Below are 27,153 nucleotides of genomic sequence, written 5' to 3' on the forward strand. Positions count from 1 at the left end.
CGAGTAGAGACATCGATGGAATGTGACGCACAAACCATCAGGATTAACATTGTGTCCAAACTATTTCAAAATGACTTGGCACACTGTGAAAATAGTAGTGGAATAATACATTGTTTTCCTGATGATAACGTGCAAAGTTTTTACAATGACAGCAGCGGTCTTCTGGTATTCATAACTCAGTTTAATCACACTCACCACGCTGGGTATAGACTGTGGGTTAACGCTACATGTCATAATCACAGCGACACGAAAGAGAATGTTCTACTTAAGCCTTGTGGTAAGTTAACGTACATGTATCTTAATTTCACCTATATACACTATTTGTCAAGAAAAGTAAATCGGAGAATTTTCTAGCATGCATTCAGTGTTCAACATACCTTAATTGCTCTTCGCTCTCTAACTCTACGAGTCTGTAAAAAATTGCTTGTAACTTTATTGGATTGTGTTAAATCTTGTAAAAATAAATACCTAGACTTGACAAGTCATCTATACTTATAAATTCATAGATTTTGCAAATAAACTCCGAAACGGGTGCACCTAACTCCTCTATGAATACACTAGATATAAGATATAAGATGATGTCCGTAAACTATATTCAGATTTCACTCGCATAGTAAGTACCGCACATTAAATTAAAAGTCTACTTTCATTTTCAATAAACAGCCACGAAATAGCAAAAACGTGAGTAAGGTGGCGGTTCCAGTTGGCGGATCTAAGTTACTGGCATTTTTGATGAAAATGACAACAAGCAATCGTTTATTTATTTCATAAAACGTCATCACTGAATTATTCAATCAAAACTTGATTTAAATGATATAAAAGAAATAAGTTGTGATAACCGATTAAAAGGGAAATGTACAAATTATTTTCGTCATTCACCGATCATAAATTGCCGGAGACTTCTAGAACATCACATAGCATCGAGCCCGATGTTATAGCTGTAGGAACATAAAGAAAAAGCTTTTGTGTGAATGGTCATTGAAATAATGGTAAATCATTGATAACGCTATAAGTTGTGAATATATTTATATATCGAAAGACTATTAGTAGGTTTTCTTAATAAATTTATCGGTAAAATTTGTATATTCCTCAATGAGAGCATCGTGGCAACGAACCCGAAGTACAATTTCTACTTCGTAATAAAATTGCTTACATGAAAAGAGAAAATTAATGAATAAGGTATTGTTCAAATACAATTAAAGCTGATAAAATTTTGTGATTTAATCAACACATTTCAGGGGTTTTTTTCTGAATACAGTCTTTAGTCAAATACTCGACCTATTCATAGGGCGTTAAAATTTAATGTTTGAAAAAAAAAATAGAAAAAAGAAAAAAAATCAATTTATCATTAAAACGTGCATATTCGCTGCTTTTATCCTTGACGGAAATGAAATAAGAGCACCCGAAGTCCAATATTCATAACATAGTATAGCAGGTTTAAGGAGGTTGGATTCTGTCGTCAAAAGTAATGAGAATTTTTTATCAAGTATATTTTTAGAATTTACACACGTAGCTTAATTAAAAATGAAAACAAAAATGTGGGTCAATGCGCTTCTTTTGGTGCTACAGGGCATTTAGTTAGACCTTTTTGCACTGTAAATACATCATACACATGAAGTTTTCCTTCCAATATTTTTTTATTCAAATAAATTACGGGAACAAACACAGTCTTATTTCATTTTGAATAGATACATTAAAATTTGTGACAACAATTTTTTTTTTTAATTACTTCGCATGTTTAATTATTTGACCTTTTTGCACTCAAAAATATCATTTTTCTGGCATTAAAAATTTTAACAAGCAATGAAATCATTTGAAAGTAATAACATTTTACTGAATTTAAGTAGAATGGTTAAAAATATCTTATATATTCAGAAAATAAAATAAAAAGTGGGGACCTGTGATGTTAATTTTTAGATAATACTAAAATAGTGCTAATTTTAAGCAAAAGTTAGGGCTATTTATTTTCTGTATTTTCGCAATACATTTGCTATATTTATTAAATATGATGATAAAATTCATGATAGTTTATTTAATATGTAATTTAGGACCAGCATGAAACAGTTCACGGCACAGAATAACTTTGTGTGCAGGCTGCATGGAAAAATTGGAATCCAAACTTAACATATTTCAAATACTTCGAAAGAGAAAAAATAATCATTTTTTTTCCCTAAAAATCAATCCGCCACAAGATATAGTTCCTCTCTTAATGCTTTTGGTATGGAACGTAATCATGGAGTTTTAACTGAATATCGTTTAATTGGTATTGTAGAATCCAAATTTATTGTAAGAACTAAAACATTATGCAGAATTTTTTAAATATAGGTTAAGACAAAAATCTGTTCAAAAGCTCAGGAGCGAACCTCGTTAACAATATACGTCACTTAATGAAATTGTTATTTTTTCAAGTTTTTACGAAAGGGGGGTGTGGTGGTGACGTACATCTACTTCTGCTCCAAAGCTAAATGCGGGATTTGAACAAAGTATTTCTTCCTGCTACAAGTCTGTAGACAGGCGCGGATCCAGGATTTTTTTTTCTAGGGGGGTGGGGAGGGGGGTTCCACTACATTCCAAAAAAAAATTCCAACCCAAAAATTTCTTGACGAGCATAAAAAGAAAACCAACATAGAACTCATATCCCAATCGTGAAAAACACTATTTCGTGGTTGTGATGGTGGGGTCCACGTTTTCTAAAGGGGGGGGGGGGACAAGGTTATTTTTTTATTTGCTTCAGTACATTCTTTGAAATTACTCTGTAAATTCCAGGGTGGTCCGGAATCCCCCCCTTCTAGATCCGTGCATGGTAGAAACTACAATATATTATTGGAATTTTTCTGTCGGTTGTGGTATAAATTCAATTCCCCGCCCTCCGTGGGGACCCGGGGTGATAAGAATAGGTTACTGGCACCCCCTTGCATGTCGTAAATGGCGACTAAATGGGGCAACCTGTTGGCCGTGGGTTGCGACCTGTGTTGGTGGAGAAGGGGATGCTGGTGGCTGAGGTCTGCAGGTGCTGGGTGTAACGCACCTGACATGACCAACACTCCACTTTGGCCCCATATCCATCTAGACGGGAGGTCAAGTTTGGTCCGACTTGATCAATCGGCTAGTCATGCCGAGCTGATAATATCTGCATGCCTTAGTATTGATGTTTTGCAATTTCTATAATTATATATCTTCTTTGTTTTGCAATGTTCCAATACGCCGACGTTTCCATGTTGATATATATATCAAGCGGTGGCTTAGGGTCAGTCAGGCGGTGGCTTAGGGTCAGTCAGGCATATTCTGTCTGGGTGTCCTCTTGGTATCAGTCTTACTGGATGTCCGTTTGACTAGATATTGCCGAGGCGGGCGGGGAGCAAGGACTATGAAACTTTTCTCATCTAACCATGGCTCTTTCCAAAAAACGTTACCAATCAGGTTTTGAAATATCTTTTAATGATGAATGAAATAATTCTGTTGTGGAACACTGGCTCCGCTTCATCACACTTGAAGCACAAATTTCAGATCAACATACAAAGCCCTTGACAAAAGTATCGCCTTTTATAATACAAAAAGGTATACAAGGGGTTATTGGTACACCAAAGTCGGTTCAAAAATGAAAACAGGTGCTCTTCTCATTGAAGTAGCCAAAAAACAGCATTCAACATCCTTGTTGGCACTTAAAAAACTTGCAGATATACCACAATTTGCAAAAGTTCACAGTGGACTCAACCAAAGTAAAGGCATTCTATTTGATAGAGACTAGACCTGGATGATATTTCTGAACAGGAAATCCAATATAAATTGGAGTCCCAGGCTGTGGTCTCTGTGAAACGGTTCACCAGAAGAACGTAACGATAACATTGAACCTACAAATACTTATCTTCTTACCTTTGGAATGTCAACCCTCCCTACGAGCATCAAAGTTGGGTTGTACCAAATGAAAGTTGAACTGTTCGTCCGAAATTCAACCAGTTAAATCTGAGAAAGAATACTTTACCCAGAAGCAAAAATGCCCGTCAACATGTACAGTGTTCCTAGACCAAATTTAACATCATACGCAACTGTTTTAAAATCGTCCTCAATGAAGGACGTTTCTACTCAGGTTTCTGAGAATGATTTTCTTCAGCAAACCTCAACATCTAAGATGTCTACGTCATCAAATGACAAAGTTAAATCTGTTTCGACACCTGCTTCTGCAGGCCCTGCAGCTTGGCTGCACCAAACCCTGTGACTACGACTGCATCAACGTCAACAGCTGCGGGTACATCAAAATCATCCAGGAGACAAAATAGGTCTCCCTCTAAAAACACTCAGAAGCAGTCGAGTGATCGATTGCCGAAAGCAGCAAAAGATCCCGTAGCTCTGCATAACAAAGAACTCGACCCACAATATGCCTTATTTGGCCTAGTAAATATGAAAAAATTGAAGTGGGCTTTAGAATATATGTTTTTGATAATTCTCACCCTAGAACATTAACACATTTCACATGTGCAACATTTCCGTCAAAACCGGATGTTTATTATGACAAACTAAATTCTAAACCTCACCGTGGTTCGAGGTTTTCCGGGAAAATGCAAAAAATTTTACACATTTAATCGTGATTTACACATAGAGCACACTCGTTACCGCAAAATATTAAAACAGAATAAGAATAATAACTATTCGAGAAATATTTTCCAATGAAAATATTTTGCGGTAACGAGTGTGCTCATGTTGAAAAAAAATAAAATAAAATTTCAGTGCGTGTGAAAAATGCTATGGCCACGATCCATCATATGTGTCTTCGTGTTTTTCACAAACTTATAGGATCGTTTCAAGAGATGTATAATATTGATAATGTAAGTGGAAACACACTCGTATCCCACATGTAAAAAAAAATGTTAAATGAGGCGTCATTAGGCATGTCTGTTGATTGGAATATATACTGGTTTCTAAAAAGCGTTAAAAGTGCCGATTATCAACAGGTTTTCCCCCAAAGTTAGATGGGGTCACAGGCAAGAACACCTTTCTTACTTACTGTATGTATAAATATCACGAACACAAATTTTTATGTCAATTATAAGCGTTGTTCGTGCTTTTGACACATACGAAATTTGACAATACTTTTGAATTTTGATGTTTTCAAGAATCCGGTAAATTCCTAATGGGTGCAGGGTTTTTTTTAGGTCTTAAAATCTAGGGCCTGGGCCTTACCATTTGGGAAAAAATAGCGTCATTTAGTTGAAATTGGGAAAAATATCAGAATTCACATTTTTGGAGATAAATTCAAATAGGAGCCATTTTTGATTTGCAAAGCATTTATTGACTAATTTACATTCAATAAATCTTTACTGAAAATCAGCTTCACTTAATTGTTTGCTGTTCTGAAATTTTATTCAATTTAAGTTTAATTTTTTCCTATTATATTTAGAATAACATTAATGTCATGTTTCGAATTGTCTTTTGGGAATTTTCTTCAATGAAATTGGGAAAAACACACACTTTTTACCATTGGGAATGGGGCCTATTACAGGCCCCCTACGACCCCTAAAAAAACCCTGGGGTGTGTCATATTTAATAAAGATCTATAGATAACACACAAGGCGAAAGAAAAACAGTTGTTTCTTCGTTTCTAAGACACTAAATGTGATAAAGAATCTAAAAAATTACATTTTCTGAAATGAAATTTGGAAAAAAGCATGGGTTTATCTTATGATCATGTATGCTGCACATACATGTATGTACATGACGTTACTCGTTATATACGTCATTTTTGACGTCATAGAAGGGAAAAAAAATCAAATGCTTTTAATGGACCTAGTTTTCTGTCGTTTAGATAATTTATGCATTTAATTAGAAACGGGAAAATTATCTAAAAAAAAAAAAAAAGATATCATTAGAAATTTAGATATTTCATTGAGATAATTATCAGACATATCTCTGTAAACTGGATCCAAATAAAGAACCCATGTGCTGATCCGTCAAATGCACTTGTCAGGGCTTAAACGAATCCCCATGTCGGTACATACAATATTTATATCTACATGTAGTGCTCAGCAAATAATCTTTATTTTTGTACTACATGTCAATCATTTCATTAAAAAGAAGCCCGCGTAGATAATTCTTATGCTCCTGCATAAAAGCGTGAAAGGTACAGGCCCGAAGGAAGCAAATTCAGTTGGGGGGGGGGGGGGGAGGGCACAGCCATATATTTTCAGTTGGCAGTTGAGGGGGCACTACCAAAAATTTCCTGACAAGCAAAAAAAAGGTCATCAGACGTTTTTATTTAGAGGGCACAAGCATATAGTATCTATGTTTACTATAGTTATCTATATACATGTCAGCAAAATTATTTCCAGAAACAAGATGCACATTTTAAATATATGACCCTTGACATTGTTTATTAAAAGGAGTGAGTTGAAGTGCAGGTAGGATGTCAAGTTAAAAAATAAATGAAACGCAAAAAAAAAAAAAAAAAAAAAAAAAAAAAAAAAAAAAAGATTTGACAGAAAGAGGAAAAGGGGAATTGAATTATGTTTCAAAAAATTCAGAATTATTTAATCGCTACTACGTTATAATGTAAATAACAAGTAAAATGTGTACATGTAAACTACTTGTGTATGAATTGTTTTTGTCAAGTTTTCTCGACCAGCACATCCCTTTTACAAATAATTGTACACTGATAAAAAACTTAAGCACAATATACATGTATATATGTATATGTGATAAGTTAATTTAAGGCCCGTAATACGAAAGGGAGGGGGCATTTCTCTTTTTTTATAGAAGAAACTTTCATTCCAGTGCCAGTTTCCGGCTTTCATGATTGAACCACTTAAGAATTTTTTTTTAAAAACATACATGTAAGAGTCAATGATAGATCCGTGAATACCAACGCCAAAAAATCTACCCCCCTGTTTTGTTGACAAGGAAAATAAACCAGTTAGAACACGAAAAACCTAATCGGGGGATTTTGTTGGGACACTTCTCATTGACAAGTTTTCTTTCGTATATATACACGACTTTTCTTACCAACTCCAGTGAACTTCTGTATCCTTTGGATGGTGGTGGGAAAAGGGGGGGGGTCTATTTCTTCCTTTACATTTAATATCTGAATTTCGCTGGATCCGCTACTGTTGTTTCCTCCTACTTCAGGATGAGAAGGGGGTGGGGTTTGCTTTGACATAAATTATAAGAGCATTACATGTAATTATATCAACATTAATTTGAAGTATAGGAATTACCTAAAACTAGAAATCTACTGGAAACAGGGAGAAAGGGTGTTTGTCAATAATTCTATGTGCTAAAAGGTCAATGTCCTATACAATATATAAAAAAACAACCTTGGAAATATTTTCTTGAACGCATGTCAAACTATTTTGCCACACTGAAATAAAATTTTGTATGTGCCCCCACCCCCTTATTTCTGCTACGCTTACTACAGCAATATTCTCTATTTCAAGAATAATAGAGAGCATTTTACCCTTTCCTCCTATGCTGTCTTTCGTAAGGCCTTATTAGCAAGTACTTGTTCGTATAAAATCAATCTTACGCTGAGTATTTGAAAAATATTAATGCCTGTATATATGTATCTCATTTACTTTCTTGACGTGTATTTACGAGCATTACATACGCAATATATACACATGAAAATCATAATGTGAAAATGAAATTGAAAGTAGTGAATGTTTAGCAACATACTAAATTTATTACATTTATAGGTCAATAGATAATGATAAGTTTTGAGAAGAAAACCAGAAACATCATTTATTTATCTCCACGTTACAACACGCCACGAATCCCTGTCCTGCATACACATATTATTTTCGGGAATAAAATATGGCCCTTATAGCGATTGGCTGGTTCGCAAAGACAAATATCCACGATCTTGGGTTGCATGCGAATCTCGCGGATATTTCTTGCATGCGTATTCATGAAAGTTGTTTGACAGTATAGATGTAAGAATTTATCTTGATGTTACTTGTACTTTCTTTGTTTATATACATTCAAAATTATCATCAAGTATAACACAAATTTCTATTTTTATTTATTTCTTCCAATAAATATATACATGTATTTCGAACATCAAATAAGGTAATACCCTTATTTATATTTCAGTTGATATATATACTCTGTTTATTCTCTGAATATGGGGAATTCTCGTGAATTCAGCTAAGTCCAGTGGCGGATCCAGGAATTTCACAACGGGGGGGGGGTAGAAAGAGGGGGGGTCATTGGGGGTTGTATTGAAGCCCCAGTGGGTCCAGGGCAAAGCCCTGATGGGGGTCCGGGGGCGAAGCCCCCTTAATCTGACGAATTCTTACAAATAAGAGGTGTTTTTTTCCTCTATTTTAGGATGATGAACATATAAGTTCTACATACAAAAATTTCAAACGGGGGAGGGGGTACGCCCGGCGCGCCGGCGCTGGATATGCTTTTGAAGTCAATAGCATAGATCTTCAATTTTTAAGTATACTTAACATATTTGTTTTTAGGTCATCTTCTTTTTAATATGATTCATTTTTTGAATGAATTCCATATTTTACGAAACTTGTTTCAGTTTCTATATTACATGAACGAAAACGATGAGACGTTCAATTTATTGTTACTAATGTTTAGAAAGTACGTCCTTTTAACTTCCGTTGACTATTTCTTCTCTGATCATTTATTTAGATATAGATTTTTAAAAGTTTCAAATATTTACTTTTTCATCGATCTAAAACTACCACAGTTGAAGTCATTTTCCATAGAAAACTTTTTCAATTCTATCCAGTCAGAATTGACTGGTATATCAAACGAACACCTTCATCTGCTTTTTTAAATTATGATTGTAAATTAAATGATGTTGATTATATCAGTATCTATCGCTAATTATTTAATTTCAAGTCCTATATTTATATGGGTACATTGTAATGGCAAACTTTAAATAAGTAATTTCTATCGCTCTTTGACGCGACGTTATATTACAAAAAATGACGTTCCTATTGCATTTTTCTATCAAAACACTGTCATATTGCAATTTCTATTTTTCAAAAAGTATAATAGATATCAAAAAAAGGAAAACGGTTATGAAAAGCTAAAAATATACATTATCTATAACAAACATCACATTAATATTTGAGAAGAGGCCATTTTTTATGGTTCGTGGACTTTGCTCTTTGGGATCTTCGAGGAAATGGACGTTACACCATGCTTTTCTTCCACGCGTGTCCGAAGTGAATCACCCAATAAAAATAAAGGGAGGATTTCCCCTATTTCCCATCATAAGAAAGAAAAATGATTCATCTTACATTCATTCAATGGTATCGTCGAGGTTTCAGAGTTAATTTTAACGAATTACCGTTACTTATTCAGGACCATTACCCGGTAGCTTTATGTTTACAAGAAACACATTTGAAAGAAACAGAGAAGATCAATATTAAAAACTATAGTATGTATAACCATTATGCTCAAACTGATGGGGCATCTGGTGGTACTTCTATAGCAATTAACAGTAAATACATTCACAGCCAAATAAGTTTGAAAACTAATCTTCAGGCAGTAGCTGTACGCCTTTCCCTTGATAAAACAATTACACTTTGTTCTGTACATGTTCCCCCACACTATCAATTACAACCTTTAGATCTCACAAAATTAATAAAACAACTTCCTACTCCATTTCTGATAGCCGAACACTATTTGATTTGTTTAAGAAGGACGAAATTTCCAACACAATTGAGCGCGTACAATAACGTGTGTATTTGTGATTTTGTTATTTTACAGTCAGTGGCTTTAGAACCTCGGCTTACCATAACAGCTCTCATGTTACAATTTCATGCGAACATGAATCATTCAAGATGTCGGATAGGGGAATACGTCTTGTAGACAAAGAAGACTTAGCACATTGCTGGTGGAACAAAGATATTCTAACCAACCACTGTTTTGGGGAGGCTGAAGGTGACTATATATAGTACAAGTATAACTTTTAAACAGACAATGCAATGAATTACGGTCTCATGTATCCCATCAATTTGAGATTACATAATTTACTGAAGGGAACATGACACGTTGATTTAGATAATCTTTGGTATTATGTTAAAAATTATACCGTTTAGATTAAGTGTTCTTTTTGTAACAAATTTTCAGCTCTGGCAAATGGCATAAAGTTAACAACCCCATACACAGCAGAAATGAACATCAGCTGTAAATTCGACGAGCAATCCACAAACATTGAGGCTGAAGAGCACACAACAACAACTACAACAATGACGGTTACAAGCCCCATAGCAACAACTACACCACTGACAGGTACAAGCCCTACAACAACAACTACACCTCTGACAATTACAAGTCCTACAACAGCTGAGACAACCTATGACACGACAAGCGTGACCATTCCTATAACAACACCACCAAAACAAGCAACAACTGACAGAAGGACAAGTAAGAACATCCAAATAGATAAAAATCTCATTGTATTGCATCACAGTCGAACAAAGAATGAATACTGTAGTGGACATGTTAACTCTGACATATATATAGAACACCATAACTCAGTAGAAAAAAATTCGTGAGAAAAATAGTCATCAGGCCTCTGGGGTTATCAGGAAATTTCGATTTAATAACATCTTGTTTTGACAGAAATTCTATCTTGAATTTTACAGAATTTTCGCATTAATTTTCAGTGCTTTACTTTACAATCAATACAATGACTGTAAACCAACATTTATTAGCGTGCGAGAAAATTTCCGCGAGTTTCCAAACCTACTTTAACCCGCAAATATTAATCACCGGGAACAATTTATTTTGGTTTGTATTTGTAGAAATTATTTCCTCAGTCGTCGCGGATTGATTTCGATTCGCGAATAAAAGATGACCCGAATACTAGTTGGTTTACAGAAGGCTTGAAATAATATTGATGAATGTTCACAATAAATGTGTATGTATTTGCCAGGATATTTTTTTGATTTTCATGTGGATAAGTCTTAAATGCATTTTAAGTTCATCTGAGCTGAAAGCTCAGTGAGCTTTTCTGGTCACAGTTTGTAGTCCATCTGTCAGTCCTTCCGTCTGTAAACTTTTCACATTTTCGACTTCTTCTCAAGAACCACATGGTCCAGTTTTAACCAAACTTGCTACAAAGCATCCTTGGGTGAAGGGGATGCAAGATTGTTTAAATGAAGAACCACGTCATTATTCAAGGGGAAATAATTCAGAAATACTGAGATTTTTGTGGTATGTTTTGAAAATCTTGTCAAGAACCACTGGCCCAAAGAAGTTGTAACTTATAGGAAGCCCTTGTTACCTAGTGTAGATTCAGATATATCCAAAAGTAACCCCTGGGGGTAGGGTGGGGCCGCATTGGTGGATCAAAGTTATACATAGGATTATATTGGGGGAAAAAAAACTTGAAACTCTCCTTCTCAAGAACAGCAAAGCCATGATTAGTCATATTAATATGGAAGCATCCTCAGGTAGTGTAGATTCAAGTTTGTTCAAATCTTGACCCCCGGGGGTAGGGTGGGGCCACAATAGCTGATAAAAGTTTTACATAGGAATACATGCATATAAGAAAAAGAAACTTTAAAATTCTTCTTCTCAAGAACAGCAAAGTCTTGTTTAGTCATACTGATATGGAAGCATTCTCAGGTAGCGAGAAGTACTAGAAGTTTGTTCAAATGATTATCCTCAGGGGTAGGGAGGAGCCACAATGGGGGATCAAAGTTTTACATGGGATTACGAGGGTTTTATCAAAAAGTTCGTGGACTGATGCGATAAAATTAATACTATTAAGTCTGTGCTCACAAAATTTATAAGGAACATAAAACAACAAAATTTAAGAAATGGTGAAAATTTTGGCTTGATACGTTGACAATTTGCCAAATTATCATGAAATCAAAAAGACATAATATGATCACCCGGCGCTGTCGCCATTTAGTTTCATAACGTCCGACAACGTCATTGTTTCTGATTGTCCTCTCTCTCTATCTCATATACTTATCTTGATGAGATTACCTGGAGTTAAGTAAGGACTTAAACCCGTCTTGCTTATATGACTTTACAATGTCATGAACACTGGTTTCAATGAATATAATATTGTAAATGGAACTATTCATAGGGAAAGATCTTCACTTGATTATGCCAGCATATTTTGCTTGTCGGGGTTCAATTTATGCCACAACGTCATAATTTCCGACGTGACTGACTTTTGACACCCTGACTACAAATTGACATTAATTGTGCATCTCTTATCTCTCTGAATCCTTTTTTTGGTATTTAAAAACAAGTAGTGTGGATTCATTTTATTTCTTTGTACCCCGTTTTAATATTTCCTAGGTCTATACCAGTTTCTCCAGAGGCAGGACTTTATAGAATATTGGAAAAAGAAATCTCTTCCCCTTTTGACGTCATTTTTAATCCTTTAATTGTTTGTTCACTCCATACAAAATTTACGATAAAATTCATAGAACTTACAGAATAGGTTAAAAACTGTAAATTTTACGGAATAATTGTGTCACATCATATGCCTGAATTAACGGGACTTTTAGATGACAAATGCACATATCAAATAAGTTTTTCTCAGTTACACTCCAGTAGAAACAAGAGGCCCAGGGGCCACATCGCTCACCTGAGCACTGGCTAGGAAAAAGCAGAAATTAATTCAGTCTTGAAAAGTTTTGATGTAAAAGTGGTTTGAAGGGGTTGGGTGGGTGTTGATTTGAACTTAAATCTATACTTCAAAGGCATGCTTTTGAATTAATATGACAAATAATGGCTATGCTGTTCTTGAGAAGACAATTTTTATTGATATATTATTTGTATTCCTTTGTACAACTATGATCCACTGTTATGGCCCCTCTATTTTCCTGGAAGAGGGGGGGGGGGGTCATGATTTGAACAAAATCTTAATCTACATTACCCAAGGATATTTCCATATATGACTAATTATGACTTTGCTGTTCTTGAGAAGAAAATTTTAAAAGGCTTTTTCCTATGTATTCCTATGTAAAACTTTGATCGCCCATTGTGGCCCCACCCTACCCCTGAAAGGTAATGATTGGAACAAACTTGAATCTTCACTACCTGAGGATGCACCCATATAAAAATGACCAATCATGGCTTTGCTGTTCTTGAGAAGAAGATTTTTAAAGATTTTTCCTATGTATTATATGTAAAACTTTGATCGTCCATTGTGGCCCTAACCTTCCCCAGGGGTCATGATTGGAACAAACTTGAACCTACACTACTCCTCCATATAAATATGGACAATCATGGCTTTGCTGTTCTTGAGAAGAAGATTTTTAAAAGTTTTTTCGTGTATATTCCTATGTAATACTTTCATTGCCCATTGTGGCCCCTCCCTACCCCTGGGGTCATGCTTGGAAAAAAAACTTGAATCTACACTATCTGAGGATGCTTCCATATAAATATGAACAATCATGGCTTTGCTGTTCTTGAGAAGAAGATTTTTAAAGGTTTCTTCCGACGTATTCCTATGTAAAACTTTGATTGCCCATTGTGGCCCCTCCCTACCCCTGGGGTCATGCTTGGAAAAAAACTTGAATCTACACTATCTGAGGATGCTTCCATATAAATATGAACAATCATGGCTTTGCTGTTCTTGAGAAGAAGATTTTTAAAGTTTTTTTCCGACGTATTCCTATGTAAAACTTTGATTGCCCATTGTGGCCCCACCCTACCCCAATGGGTCATGATTGGAACAAACTTGAATCTACACTACCTGAGGATGCTTCCATATAAATATGACCAGTGATGGCTTTGCTCTTCTTGAGAATAAGATTTTTAAAGATTTGTATATATTCCTATGTAAGACTTTGATCGCCTTTTGTGGCCCCACCCTATCCCCAGGGGTCATGATTGGAACAAACTTGAATCTACACCTGAGGATGCTTCCATATAAGTTTCATATTTTCAAGCACAGTGGTTCTGGAGGAGAAGATTTTTAAAGGATGCCATTAATTTTTTGGAAGAAGGTGTGGCCCTTCAATTGAACAAACTTGAATCCCCTTTACCCGAGGATGCTTTGTGGCAAGTTTGGCTGAAATTGGCCCAGTGGTTCTTGAGAAAAAGATGAAAATGTGAAAAGTTTACGACGACGACGCCGACAGACAACGGACAAATTTTGATCAGATAAGCTCACTTGAGCCTTCAGCTCAGGTGAGCTAAAAACGTCATGTTCGAAGTTGCGCTACCAGAACATACAATTGCTTACAGAAACATTTATAGTTTATTAAAAAATAAAACTTATGATTTATTCTATAAATAGAAAAGATGTTAAAATTCACTGATGTACATGTGGCGGTTTGAATTTTATGGCGCTAGTCTACGAACTTTTTGATAACCCCTCGTATATAGGAAAAGACTTTAGAACTCTTCTTCTAAAGAACAGCAAAGCCATGATTAGTGATTTTGATATGGAAGCATCCTCAGGTAGTGTAAATTGAAGTTTGTTCCAACCATGACCCCCCGGTGGTAGGGTGGGGCCACATTGGGGAATCAAAGTTTCCCTTGGAATATATTGGAAAAAAAACTGAAAAAAAGGGAAGCATTGTTAAGTAATATCGATATGTTTATTCACATTTTATTTCTAATCATAAATCAATTACATTGAAAGATTTATTTAAGGTATAAATGTCAAATTTATGAGTAAATTTTCTAGTTAGTAAGATTTTTATAGTTAAGAAATTTTTTATTATGGAAAGTGTCAAGTATTTTTCATTATAAAAAAGATTGATTTTTCATCTTAAATACACTGTTTGCCTATTTTCTTTAAATTATCAACCAAAACTACTTAAAATTTATCGCCGTCAAATTAACATGTCCATTTTCTTTATTTTAGCGGCATCTCAATCCTATGTCTACGCCGAGAGTGGTAAGACAAATCAGATACCCTCCGCAGCACCTTTGGTGTTTAGTGTATTCATCTTTGATTGTATTTATTGGAACACATTTCGTTGAGAAAAGAGGGGACGAAATATGACAATTCCCTGTGATGGCTGTATTCCAGTGCAGCGGTTCAAGAGTCCGCTCCGCCTCAAACCTCTGTAAACCATTAAAAGGCATAATAGGGGGAAAGCAAAATTAAAAAAAAATACATGTACATACATGTATTTAAAAATACATTATATTCAAGAAATGTACGTAATTCTTCAGTTGAAATCAAGACAATTTAGCTCTAATGATGTGCATTTAGAAAACGAGCGATTTTATATGTTATTCTTATTATAATAAATGTTCCTTGAGATGTTAGACAAATTTTGTAAACAATTTAAAAACAAATTAAGAAATGTGTGACGCGTTTGTCAAAACTGAAATGAATGAAGCGGGTGCTTCTGTGCAAAAGGTACATTTTTCATGTATTTAACCGATATCAACAAATTCCCAAGTAGCATATAACGTTTTCATAAATTATATTCTAGTTCTAAGAAGGTTTTCAAAAAACGTTTCTATTTAAACGTTTTTATAATGCAATGAAAACATTTTACTATTGTTTTATAACGTTATGATAACGTTAGAAAAACACTGCGCAAAGTGAAACTGAAACATTTTGAAAAACGTTTTAAAAACATTTTTTTAAAAACATTATATTTTTCCAATAATGTTACCTTAACATTCTTAGAAACATTAGAATAACCAAATCAAAAACATTTTTCAAAATCGTTTTTGAAACGTTTTATTAATGATTTTTTTAGGTCACCTGAGTCACTCAGATGACCTATTGCTATCCGTTCTCGTCCGTCGGCGTGCGTCGTGTGTTAACATTTGAACATTTTTAGCTTCTTCTCTAAAACCGTTTAACCAATTTCAACCAAATTTGGCATATAGCATTTATGGGTGAAGGGGAACAAAAATTGTGAATTTAATGGTTCCTGCCCCCCTTGGGCCTGAGGGGTGGGGCTAAAACCACCAAAAATAATGCAATCTTTAAAAATCTTCTTATTTACTCCAGGACATCAAGCAGTCAAACTGTTGGCATCATTGTAATAAGCATTGCGCCCTCTACCAAAATTGTGAAATTCATGGCCCCAGGGTCAGGGGTTCTGGCCCCAGGGTGGGGATATATAGATCATATAGTGAAAGTGGATTATTTCTTTGCTAATCTTCTTCTCTGCTCCTGGGTATTAAATTAAGTAACTAAGTACATAGTTATGAAGAGCTAGAGTGCCTCTTCCAAAATTGTGAAATTCATGGCCCCAGGGTCAGGGGTTCTGGTGTTAGGGCGGGGCTCTATTGAATATATAGTGAAAATGCATTAATTCTTTGAAAATCTTCTTCTCTGCTCCTGGGTATTAAATAAAGTAACTAAGTACATAGTTATGATGAACAAGAGTGCCTCTTTCAAAATTGTGAAATTCATGGCCCCAGGGTCAGGGGTTCTGGCCCCAGGGTAGGGATATATAGATCATATAGTGAACGTGCATTATTTCTTTGCTAATCTTCTTCTCTGCTCCTGGGTATTAAATTAAGTAACTAAGTACATAGTTATGAAGAGCAAGAGTGCCTCTTCCAAAATTGTGAAATTCATGGCCCCAGGGTCAGGGGTTCTGGTGTTAGGGCGGGGCTCTATTGATTATATAGTGAAAATGCATTAATTCTTTGAAAATCTTCTTCTCTGCTCCTGGGTATTAAATAAAGTAACTAAGTACATAGTTATGATGAACAAGAGTGCCTCTTTCAAAATTGTGAAATTCATGGCCCCAGGGTCAGGGGTTCTGGCCCCAGGGTGGGGATATATAGATCATATAGTGAAAGTGCATTATTTCTTTGCTAATCTTCTTCTCTGCTCCTGGGTATTAAATTAAGTAACTAAGTACATAGTTATGAAGAGCAAGAGTGCCTCTTCCAAAATTGTGAAATTCATGGCCCCAGGGTCAGGGGTTCTGGTGTTAGGGCGGGGCTCTATTGATTATATAGTGAAAATGCATTAATTCTTTGAAAATCTTCTTCTCTGCTCCTGGGTATTAAATAAAGTAACTAAGTACATAGTTATGATGAACAAGAGTGCCTCTTTCAAAATTGTGAAATTCATGGCCCCAGGGTCAGGGGTTCTGGCCCCAGGGTGGGGATATATAGATCATATAGTGAAAATGCATTAATTCTTTGAAAATCTTCTTCTCTGCTCCTGGGTATTAAATAAAGTAACTATGTACATAGTTATGATGAACAAGAGTGCCTCTTTCAAAATTTTGAAATTCATGGCCCCAGGGTCAGGGGTTCTGGCCCAAGGGTGGGGATATATAGCAGACCTGTTTACTCCTACGATTTCGCCGTATTTTGTACGGATTTTGAGTCCAAAATACGTCTCACGTTTTGCCATTATGAAAATACGGAAATCCGTTTGGATTTTAGCACTTGGATTTCGTTACGGTCAGTCTCAGTTTGACGTTTTTTAATTGCAAAAAAAGAAGAAAGATTTCAAAAACTTCAGTGATGTCGGGTTGCCAAAACGCGGTGGTTTATAAATGACAGAAACCCCTCGAAAGAAAGCAAGGTATGATGTTTTTATTTGTAATTAAACCATGTTTTGGTATCAGAAATGTAGTTGTTCTCTAGTTATATATGTAAAATCCATGGAAATTGAAATCATACGGGCAAATTTCAAATCTCACGGACAAATCTAGTAATAAATACTGAGAGACAACAGTATGGGTAAACAGGTCTGATATAGATCATATAGTGAAAGTGCATTATTTCTTTGAAAATCTTCTTCTCTGCTCCTGGGTATTAAATTAAGTAACTAAGTACATAGTTATGAAGAGTGCCTCTTCCAAAATTGTGAAATTCATGGCCCCAGGGTCAGGGGTTCTGGTGTTAGGGCGGGGCTCTATTGATTCTACAGTGAAAATGCATTAATTCTTTGAAAATCTTCTTCTCTGCTCATGGGTATTAAACTAAGTACATAGTTATGATGAGCATTACTGCTTCTTCCAAACCTAAGTCGATAAAAAATAGGTAGCAACTGTTCCTTCGCCATGCGCTCGGCACTTTGAAGTGAAAGTTGCGGGTCCTTCGGATGAGACCTTAAAAACCGAGGCCCCGTGTCACGGCAGGCGATGGCACGATAAAGATCCCTCACTGCTCAATGGCCCTGAGTGCCGAGTAAAGGTCAAAATTTGAAGCCTTTCACAGGTATATGGTGACGTCTCTATATGAGTGAAAAATTCTCGAATGGGACGTAAAACAATATACAATCAATCAATCTTCTCTGCTCCTGCGTATTATTTAAACAAACTAAGTGCATGGTTAAGATGCATAAGCATGCCTTTTCAAAAATTGTGCATTTCATGGCTCCAGGGTCAGGGGTTCTGGTTTTAGGGCGGGGCTCTATTGATTATATAGTGAAAATGCATTGATTATTTGAAAATCTTCTTCTCTGCTACTGGATATTATTTAAACAAACTAAGTGCATGATTATGATAGGCAAGGATGCCTCTTCCAAAATTTTTAACTATATGGCCTCAGTTGTTGGGGTTCTTGAGGAAGGGGGGGGGGGGTTCTATAGATACACACTGAATTGTCTACGGATTTCTCCGTTATTTCCCGATCATGACAAGGAGCACATGGCGGGTGTGACCGGTCGGCAGGGGATGCTCACTCCTCCATGGCACCTGATCCCACCTCTGATGTTTGGAGGTCCGTGTTTGCTCTGCTCCTATTTTGTATTGTATAATGGACTTTTGAGCTTGAATATTGTTCGTTATCTCCATATATTTCATTATATAGTGAAAAAAGCATTAATTGCATTAATTAATCATTAATTAATCCTGTCTGCTCCTTAGTGTTGAGCTGATAAATAAATTGCTTAGCTATGATGAAAATGGGAGCTTCGAACAGAATTTTCAAATCTTGTGGTCCTAGGGTCAGGGGTTCTGGGATAACGAGGGGGGGGGGGGGGGGCTTTTGATAATATAGTGGAAAAGTGTTAATTCTTTAAAGTCCATAGTTATGATAATGAGGGTAACTCTTCCAAATTTGTAAATTTCTTGACCCTTGGTCTTGGGTTCTGGTGTTAGGGTAAGGCTTTGTTGAATCTGTATAGTGAAAATGCATTGTACCTGTGAAATTCTTCTCTGCTTCTGGGCATATCGGAAGAAAACTGAGTAAAAGTTTAAATGATATAAGTAAGCGTATTTCTACCAGATTTTTGAACATCTGGACCATTTGTCTAAGCATTCTGGTCCTGGGCAGGGCTCTATTAATTTGTATTCTACTGAGAGAAGTTATTCCCCTTTTCCATTCACCTTTGATAATTAATCACTGTAAATAATGTATTTGAGAGGTTAATAGAATAAGATAATTATGCAAGAATGTTTATCATATAATTCAAAAAATACTTTCATAGTTTTAATAATCAGGTAGACCTGTAAGTAATAGATAAATAAAAATGAGACAAAAATAACTTAACTTATCAAAAATTCTTCAAAGACCATAAGAGAGGTCAATGCTAGAGGTCTTAATATGGGTTTAAAAATAGTACAGAAGCACTAATAGCTTGTTAAAAGTGTGCATGGTGATAGTGTTAAGTGGGGGACAGATTAAAACTTAATTTATGAGTTGATACTGAATACTAGACTAATTATTTTGTTGATCTGATCATCCTACTTCTCTTGCTTTAGGGCAACAAAGCTTCATTTATCAGTGTATTTAACTTCTAAATTGTATTATACTCAGGTGACCGTTAAGGCCCTTGTTTACATTCTGTTATAATTATATATTTATTATTTTCTTCTGGCATGACAATAATCCTTTTTAAGTGTCTGTGAACTCGGTAACAAAGACATTTTACAACAGGTACATTACTGAAATGTTATTACATTTCATATTTGAAACATTATCGTTATTATGTTAATAAAACATTTGGAATATGTTATAAATGCCATTTTAAAATATCAATTATATGTGAAAAAATCAATTAAGCTAGAAAGAACAAAATATATTTCAATTCTTTTTGTTATTTAAAATTCATTTTCATTGATTTTCTATCATAAATACATCGTCAATTAACCTCGTTTATCATATGTATGTGTATATATATATATATATATATATAGATTTTTATATGACAAGATGGAGTATGTGTAGGGGTGAGGGTAGGGAGTGAATTGTTCAAATAAACTTTCTCCTGTGTAGTTTTCTTTCTTTGTATCATTGAATAAAGGCGCCATGGATTCGGCAAGGTTCTACGAAAGCATTATTTACACTAATATTACATTTTTTTCCGTGCCCCTTGTCATTCCGGAATTTTTTAACCGTTCAGATTTGGTTTTATTGATAAGCGGTAGACAACTTCCTTTTCCCGAACAATCCTCAAAGTGGTAAGGTGGGTTTAATTTGAAACAGTTTTATTCAGTCTCATGGCCTTAAAACATACATAAATTGTTGATTATGAGCAGCTAGTACTGCGGTTGCTCAAATTCTTGAACAATTGCGGCCAGCTGTGCCAAAATATCATGATTTAACGATGTTAGCGGTGCGCCACGTGCTGCGCAGATAAAAATGTCGAACGATTTTACCCTGCACCCCGTCTTTGACACCATCTATGTCCTCTGTAGTAAAAAAAAATAATTGTCGAAAGTCGTACATGCATTTCTTGAAGTTCAGAAATAACCATGAACTGATGAATGTTATGAAAATAATTTCCTATGTCGAATGTCTATATTATGATCATATGTTGTTTTTTTTATTAATAAGGACATAATTTTTTTAAAATGTCATTAAAATGATAGGGATCTTGGAACTGTCAGTTTGAATTAAAAACTTTCACTTCACCTTGAAATGATTTCTCATATCTAGCTGCAGATCTGCAGCTATTTAATATGATATATCAGCAGAAAAATAAATGATATATCATAATATGTATAAGAAGTATATATAGGCAGAAAAAATGTGTAAATTTAAATTAAGAAAAAGTCATTATTTTCAAAAATTTAGTTCAGTTAACATGAACAAAAGCCTCAGTCGGATTCAAAATTTCAAATTTGTGATCATTTATGATGTCATACAAGATGGTTTTTGAAATGTGTGTATTATGCCAAAATTATTCAATATTTTTTAGTAAGTCTTAAATTTTAGATATGGATCCAGATGAAAAGCAAAAAAGAGACGTTTATTAAAGAAATGGATATCAAATAAGCGCATTCGTGTGCAAAAACATCGGGATCAATTTGAATCTGATTCTGAAATGTCCCAGAAGTCTAATCAAATACAAGATGTCAATTCTAGCATTGAAGGACAAAATATGGAAATAATGTTCAATTCTAGCATTGAAGGACAAAATATGGAAATAATGTTCAGTCATCATCTGAAAAGAGACAGGTGTAATAGATCTAAATTTAGAACAAATTATTTCCATTGATGAAGAAATGAGTAGTGATGGTGAATCAACAGATATATTGGAACCCTTGAGGAACTGGGTCAATACATATGGAATCAAGGTTAATGCAGTTGACTCCCTCTTAAATTTATTAAGGCAAAACGGACATCCAAACATTCCATGTTTTTCTCGCACTTTACTTAGAACACCGAGAGAAGTTGACCTTAGAAAAGTATCTAATATGGACTATTTTCACTTTGGGCTGGAAATTACGATAAATAATACATTGACAAAATACAACCAAACAAACATTCAGGCTATTAATAACTCAATAACTCTCACTGAATATTGATGGACTCCCATTATTTAAAGTACCAATACATCTGTATGGCCAGTTCTTGGACTGATATGCAATTTGAAGTCCCCCAGACCTTTCTCCATTACGTTGACTGTGGGTACATCCAAGCCATCAAACCTAGAGTTTTTAAATGAAACAATTATTGAATTGAACAATTTACTCAATAATAGCATCAACATCAATGAAGAACATTTTGAGGTCAAATTACTTAGCATCACTTGTGATGCTCCTGCGAAAGCATTTGTAAAATGTTTAAAAAAGTTTTCAGGGTATTATGGATGTGATAAATGTGAGCAGCGAGGACAATATCTTGGGCGAATGACATACCCAACTACTGAAAATCTTGTCCTTAGATCTGATGCGTTATTCCTGAACCGAACCCAAGAGGGACACCATAAAGAAGGCATACACTCTCCCTTTCTAAACTTGCCAGTGTACATGGTTCAGTATTTCCCATTAGATTATATGCACCAAGTGTGCCTTGGTGTAATGAAAAAGCTCTTAATAACTTAATAACATGGATAAGGTGTCCAAGAGCACAAAATCGTCTCTCCAGTCGCCAGATAAAGCAAATAAGCGAGAAATGTGTATCTCTGGCACCCTATGTACCCAAAGAATTTGTGAGGAAACCAAGAGGTCTAGAAGAAGTTGACAGATGGAAGACGACTGAGTTTCGTCAGTTTTTACTGTACACAGGGCCATTTGTGTTAAGAAGTGTTTTAATAAATAATTAATACAAACATTTCATGTTGCAATAACAATTCTTGTGAATGAACAACTAGCTAGACACTATGCTGACTATGCCAGTCGATTGCTTAGTTTTTATGTAAAGAATTGCCTTAAGTTTTATTGAGAGGAGTTTTTGGTGTATAATGTACATAGTCTGTTACACTTAAAAACTGAAGTTGATGCATTCAATGAACTTGATAACTGTGCTGCCTGGCCTTTTGAAAATTATATGCAACAATTAAAAAAAAGGTCCGGGGAGGAAACAATCCTGCAGCTCAGTTAGTTTTTTGTTTGTTTGTATGTTGTTTAACTCCCCCCCCCCCCCGCGTGGCGCAGTGGTTAGAGCGTCTGCTCTAGAGTCGAGAAGTAAGGAGTTGATTCTTACGTCGCGGGTTCGAATCCCACTGTGGGACGTGGAGACCGGTCCTTCGGATGAGACCGTAAAAACCGAGGTCCCGTGTCGCAGTAGGTGCTGGCACGAAAAAGATCCCTCACTGCTCAATGGCCGTAAGTGCCGAGTATAGGACAAAATTTGCAGCTCTCCACCGGCAAGTGGTGGCGTCTCCATATGAGTGAAAAATTCTCGAAAGGGACGTTAAACAACATACAAACAAACAAACAAAAACTTCCCCCCCAAGAGAATTTTTCACTCATAAGGAGACGCCACCACTTGCCGGTGGAGGGCTGCAAATTTTGTCCTATACTCGGCACTTACGGCCGGCCATTGAGCAGTGAGGGATCTTTTTCGTGCCAGCACCTTCTGCGACACGGGACTTCGGTTTATACGGTCTCATCTGAAGGACCGGTCTCCACGTCCCACAGTGGGATTCAGCTCAGTTAGTAAAAAGGTTGCTTGAGTCTGTGGAAACAGATGTCATCCCAGATCACGAGAAAAAAACAAAAAAGTTTATATGTAAAAGACGAAATAACGTATACCAAACAAACAGGGGAAAATACTGGGAGGTGATCCAGCCTATCAATAGGGATTAAAGGGCATTTCCTTGTAGAGTATACCATTCTTCAGAGTACTCATTTGTTTATCCCTTAACTCTTGCATTATTGGCCATGCACAATTTGTGAAGCAAAGTTGCACAATTAAGACTATTAAGGCTGATGAACTAATGACAAGGTGTATGAAATTTCCCTCTTACCATGCCAACAAAATTGTCATTATCCATCTGCAGCACAACTACTACATATAGAATCATTTCATCATCCTGGCGTGTCCCATCTCCCATGCAAGGCATTTACATCTGGTTTGTGCTTTATAGATGAGATACAATGTTGGGTTTAATATACATGATTGGTTTTATGATTTTTGCTAGCCAATAGTTGAAGTATCGACCATGCACTCTATACTGTCATATTGGAGCAGAGTGGATTGTTTGTTGCAACCCTTAGCTGTTGTTTAATATGTCATACTCTTAGAGTATTTATAAGAAAATTAATGCCGATTAATTTATGCATGATGTAAAGAATGTATATGTTTCAAATGACAGAGTAATCAGATTGCATCTATACTTCTAGATTTGCAGTTCAGACAATACTACACAGTAACCTACAAAATTTTAAATATATGCTGTACTTGTACAACTTGATTTATAGTTATTTGAAGAGTACTTTGTTCTTTTTATTAAGAGAATTAATGTCCATCTTGAATATTACTGTTAAAAATAAATTTAAGGGTTTTTTTATATAAAGGACTATTGCTACTGGCCACCAAGCAATACAAAGACAAAAATACAAAAAATGTCCATACCAGACAAAAAAAGTGGAGGAAATACAGATGTAGGTAGATCTGACAAGATAGCTAGTTTTTAAAACAAATTCCTGATATCATCTTAAATAAAATTAATAAAAATTAAACCTGAGACTATATGTATACATGAAAATTACGTATTCAGTGAAAGGAAATTTTATAGATTATGAGGATTACGAAACTGCTAGAAGATACAGCAAGAGAGCTGAAGACACGTCGAATGTGGAAACTCAAAGTGAAGGAGAGTCGAGAAAGCGTAAACATTTGGTACCATTGAAGGTTTTAAGTGACACTGAAAGTGACAGAGAAGGTAATGTTTCTATAACCAAACCTTGTCAGTTTTACTTTATAAATATGTAAACAGTGTCACCGTTGTGCCGAGCGCAGATTTCAACAAAAATCACTTTAATCGTTACACAGATTGATCCGTCTACACATTTCTTTATTCAGTAGAGCAATCTGCTGAAGTTCATGAGCATATATCGAAGCTGCTAGTTTGTCAAGGTGTTTGTGGAGGTGGTAGCGCTGGCAGGTTTGGTCACCGTTTGGACAAGGAGGGCCCTTGGTTCGAGCCCTGTCTGTTGCATGCTACTGCAATATCATTGTAACGTTGGGCAAGATAATGCACTCTATGGTGCACTTTCTCCACCCAGGGGTTATACGGGTACCTGGCACTTGATAGGAGCTGGCTATGTGAAAGAAAAAGCAAATGCGCTGAATAATCAGCAGCTCTGCTTGTATGTACTGCAGGGAGTTGAGATTGCTCGGAATAGTACAGGTCTCGCCAGGGGTAAAGGTATAAAGTCGTGTGAGTTTAAGAGCAAGACAATAACCCTACCTTGCTACCTCACTGTGCTCACTATTATATAATAATCATCCATCACAGTATCTTTACATAACCTTTAATTGTGCCTAGAAAATACTAAAACACTTCGTTTTTGGAAATGGGATGCTTTTATTTTACCCTTTTTAAAGGTGGATGTATCCCCTCTCTTTCTAAATCAAAAGACAAGAATCGATTCCGTAAATGCTCAACGCCTGCGAAGGAAACTGGAACAGCAACAACAACTAATTCTGAAACCCTCTCAACATCCCCCGTACTACCCTCAAAACTAGTGAATGAACATATCAGTGGAAGGGCCACGAGCACAGTGAAGAGACAATTGCTTGCTATTCCTGTACGCAGATCACCTCTGTCTCAAACTGCCATGTCAACTGTTAACAAGGACAAAACGCCTAGAAGTTCAAGTCAAAGCAGTATCCGATCAAATTTTCTGCAGATTCAAGATAAATGCTATATCCTCTGAATTAAGCCTGATATGCTACTGTGTCCTCTTTACCACTTTTAAAATTATAGATTTATATGCTATAATTATGCATATACTGGTATATACTTAATCATTTTTTGTTGTTAGGTGGATTTATCCCCTCTCCTCCTAAATCAAAAGACAAGAATCGATTCCGTCAATGTTCAACGCCTGCGAAGGAAACTGGGACAGCAACGTCAACTAATTCTGAAGCCCTCTCACCATCCCCCATACTACCCTCAAAACCAGTGAATGAACATATCAGTGGAAGGACCACCATCACAGTGAAAAGACAATTGCTTGCTATTCCTGTACGCAGATCACCTCTGTCTCAAACTGGCATGTCAACAGTAAACAAGGACAAAACGCCTAGAGGTACAAGTCAAAGCAGTGCCCCATCAAATTCTCTTCCAATTCAAGGTACATGCTATATCCTATGAAGCCTGATATTCTACTTACCACATATAGCATAATGCAATATAACATGTATGTTTTATATTCCTGTAAAAATGTTAATTCTATTTATCAGCTGCTGCCACTATACCACCTGAGACCATGAACATGCCTGATTTGATTCAACAAAGTCAACACGCATTAAGGAGTTAATCTGGTTAAATATTATTTTTAAGCTATAGTATGCAATATCTGTGTGAACATATTTTGCTACAAACAATGGATAAAACAACATGCATTCGTACATATAATGAGTTGCATTATATGGGTATCTACTAATTTATGAGAGAGACAGAGGTTTATTGAAATCTTATACTTACTGCTACTATGATTTATATTTCAATCTTCAAAATTTCAGTTATCTCTAAACTAACTATCCTTCAACAAGATGTTGAAGCCATTAAGTCGCACTTAATTGCCACAGTTGATGCAAACTTCGATACTGTTGAATTATTCCTACCATCGGGAGAAAAACTCAATAGCAGCAGAGAAGTGGAAGATTTCCAAGAAAAAGCTGGTAAGTAATTATCAAACATATTTCTACATGTAACGTTAAAAATTATTAGTAAATTACGGGTTTTATTTTTGTCACCTTTTTTGTTTCTATTCGTGAGATTCATGTTTGTAAAATCTTGTTTCAAATTACTGCATTGGCTTCTCATCAAGGGGGTAACAATGCAGGAGAGATAACTAGGGTCATAATGAGGTCCATTTTGACCAACAACTGCATGAGTCAGTTCAGTGGCTGTGGACAAAAGGGATAGCAACCGTTCATCGGCACCCAGCTCTACAAAATCATCCTGTGTGTGTTCCATGCATTATATTTCTAAATGGCTATTTGATGTTTAATGCGTTAAATTCCTACTTAACGTATAAACTATTAAACTTTGATATATGTATTGCTATTTTAAAAAAAAAATATATAAACAGATGAATTAATGAACTTTATATGCTATTCATTACCATTACCTTTATTTCTAATTTATCAGCTGCTGCTCGCAATGCATCTAAAAAGTCCATTCCGTTCGAAACAATCAAGAGAGAGGTGTTGGATGTTTTGCGGTTTGCTCCAAACCAACCCGGAGGAACCAATTATGTTAAAGTATGTGCATGTACTGGTAATGAATTACATAATCATATGTTTGTTATCATAACTGTATACGGTAGTATAGACGTATCCATTGTATGACTACTAATGATAATGTATTTGTTTCACAAAAAAAAAGGAGACAGACGCCCAAGGGCCAATGATTTTCCAGAGGATTCAGAATAA

The 27,153-nt window shown here is 35.6% G+C and overlaps 1 pseudogene; it reads left to right on the plus strand.

Annotated features, from left to right (window-relative positions):
* On the plus strand, nucleotides 1–27,153 carry LOC133198313 (mucin-2-like; annotated as a pseudogene).

The sequence above is a fragment of the Saccostrea echinata genome, unplaced genomic scaffold (genome assembly GCF_033153115.1).
Source record: "Saccostrea echinata isolate AGI-Se365-2 ecotype Australia unplaced genomic scaffold, CSIRO_AGI_Sech_v1 ptg000033l, whole genome shotgun sequence".
In the NCBI taxonomy this organism is placed as follows: Eukaryota; Metazoa; Mollusca; class Bivalvia; order Ostreida; family Ostreidae; genus Saccostrea; species Saccostrea echinata.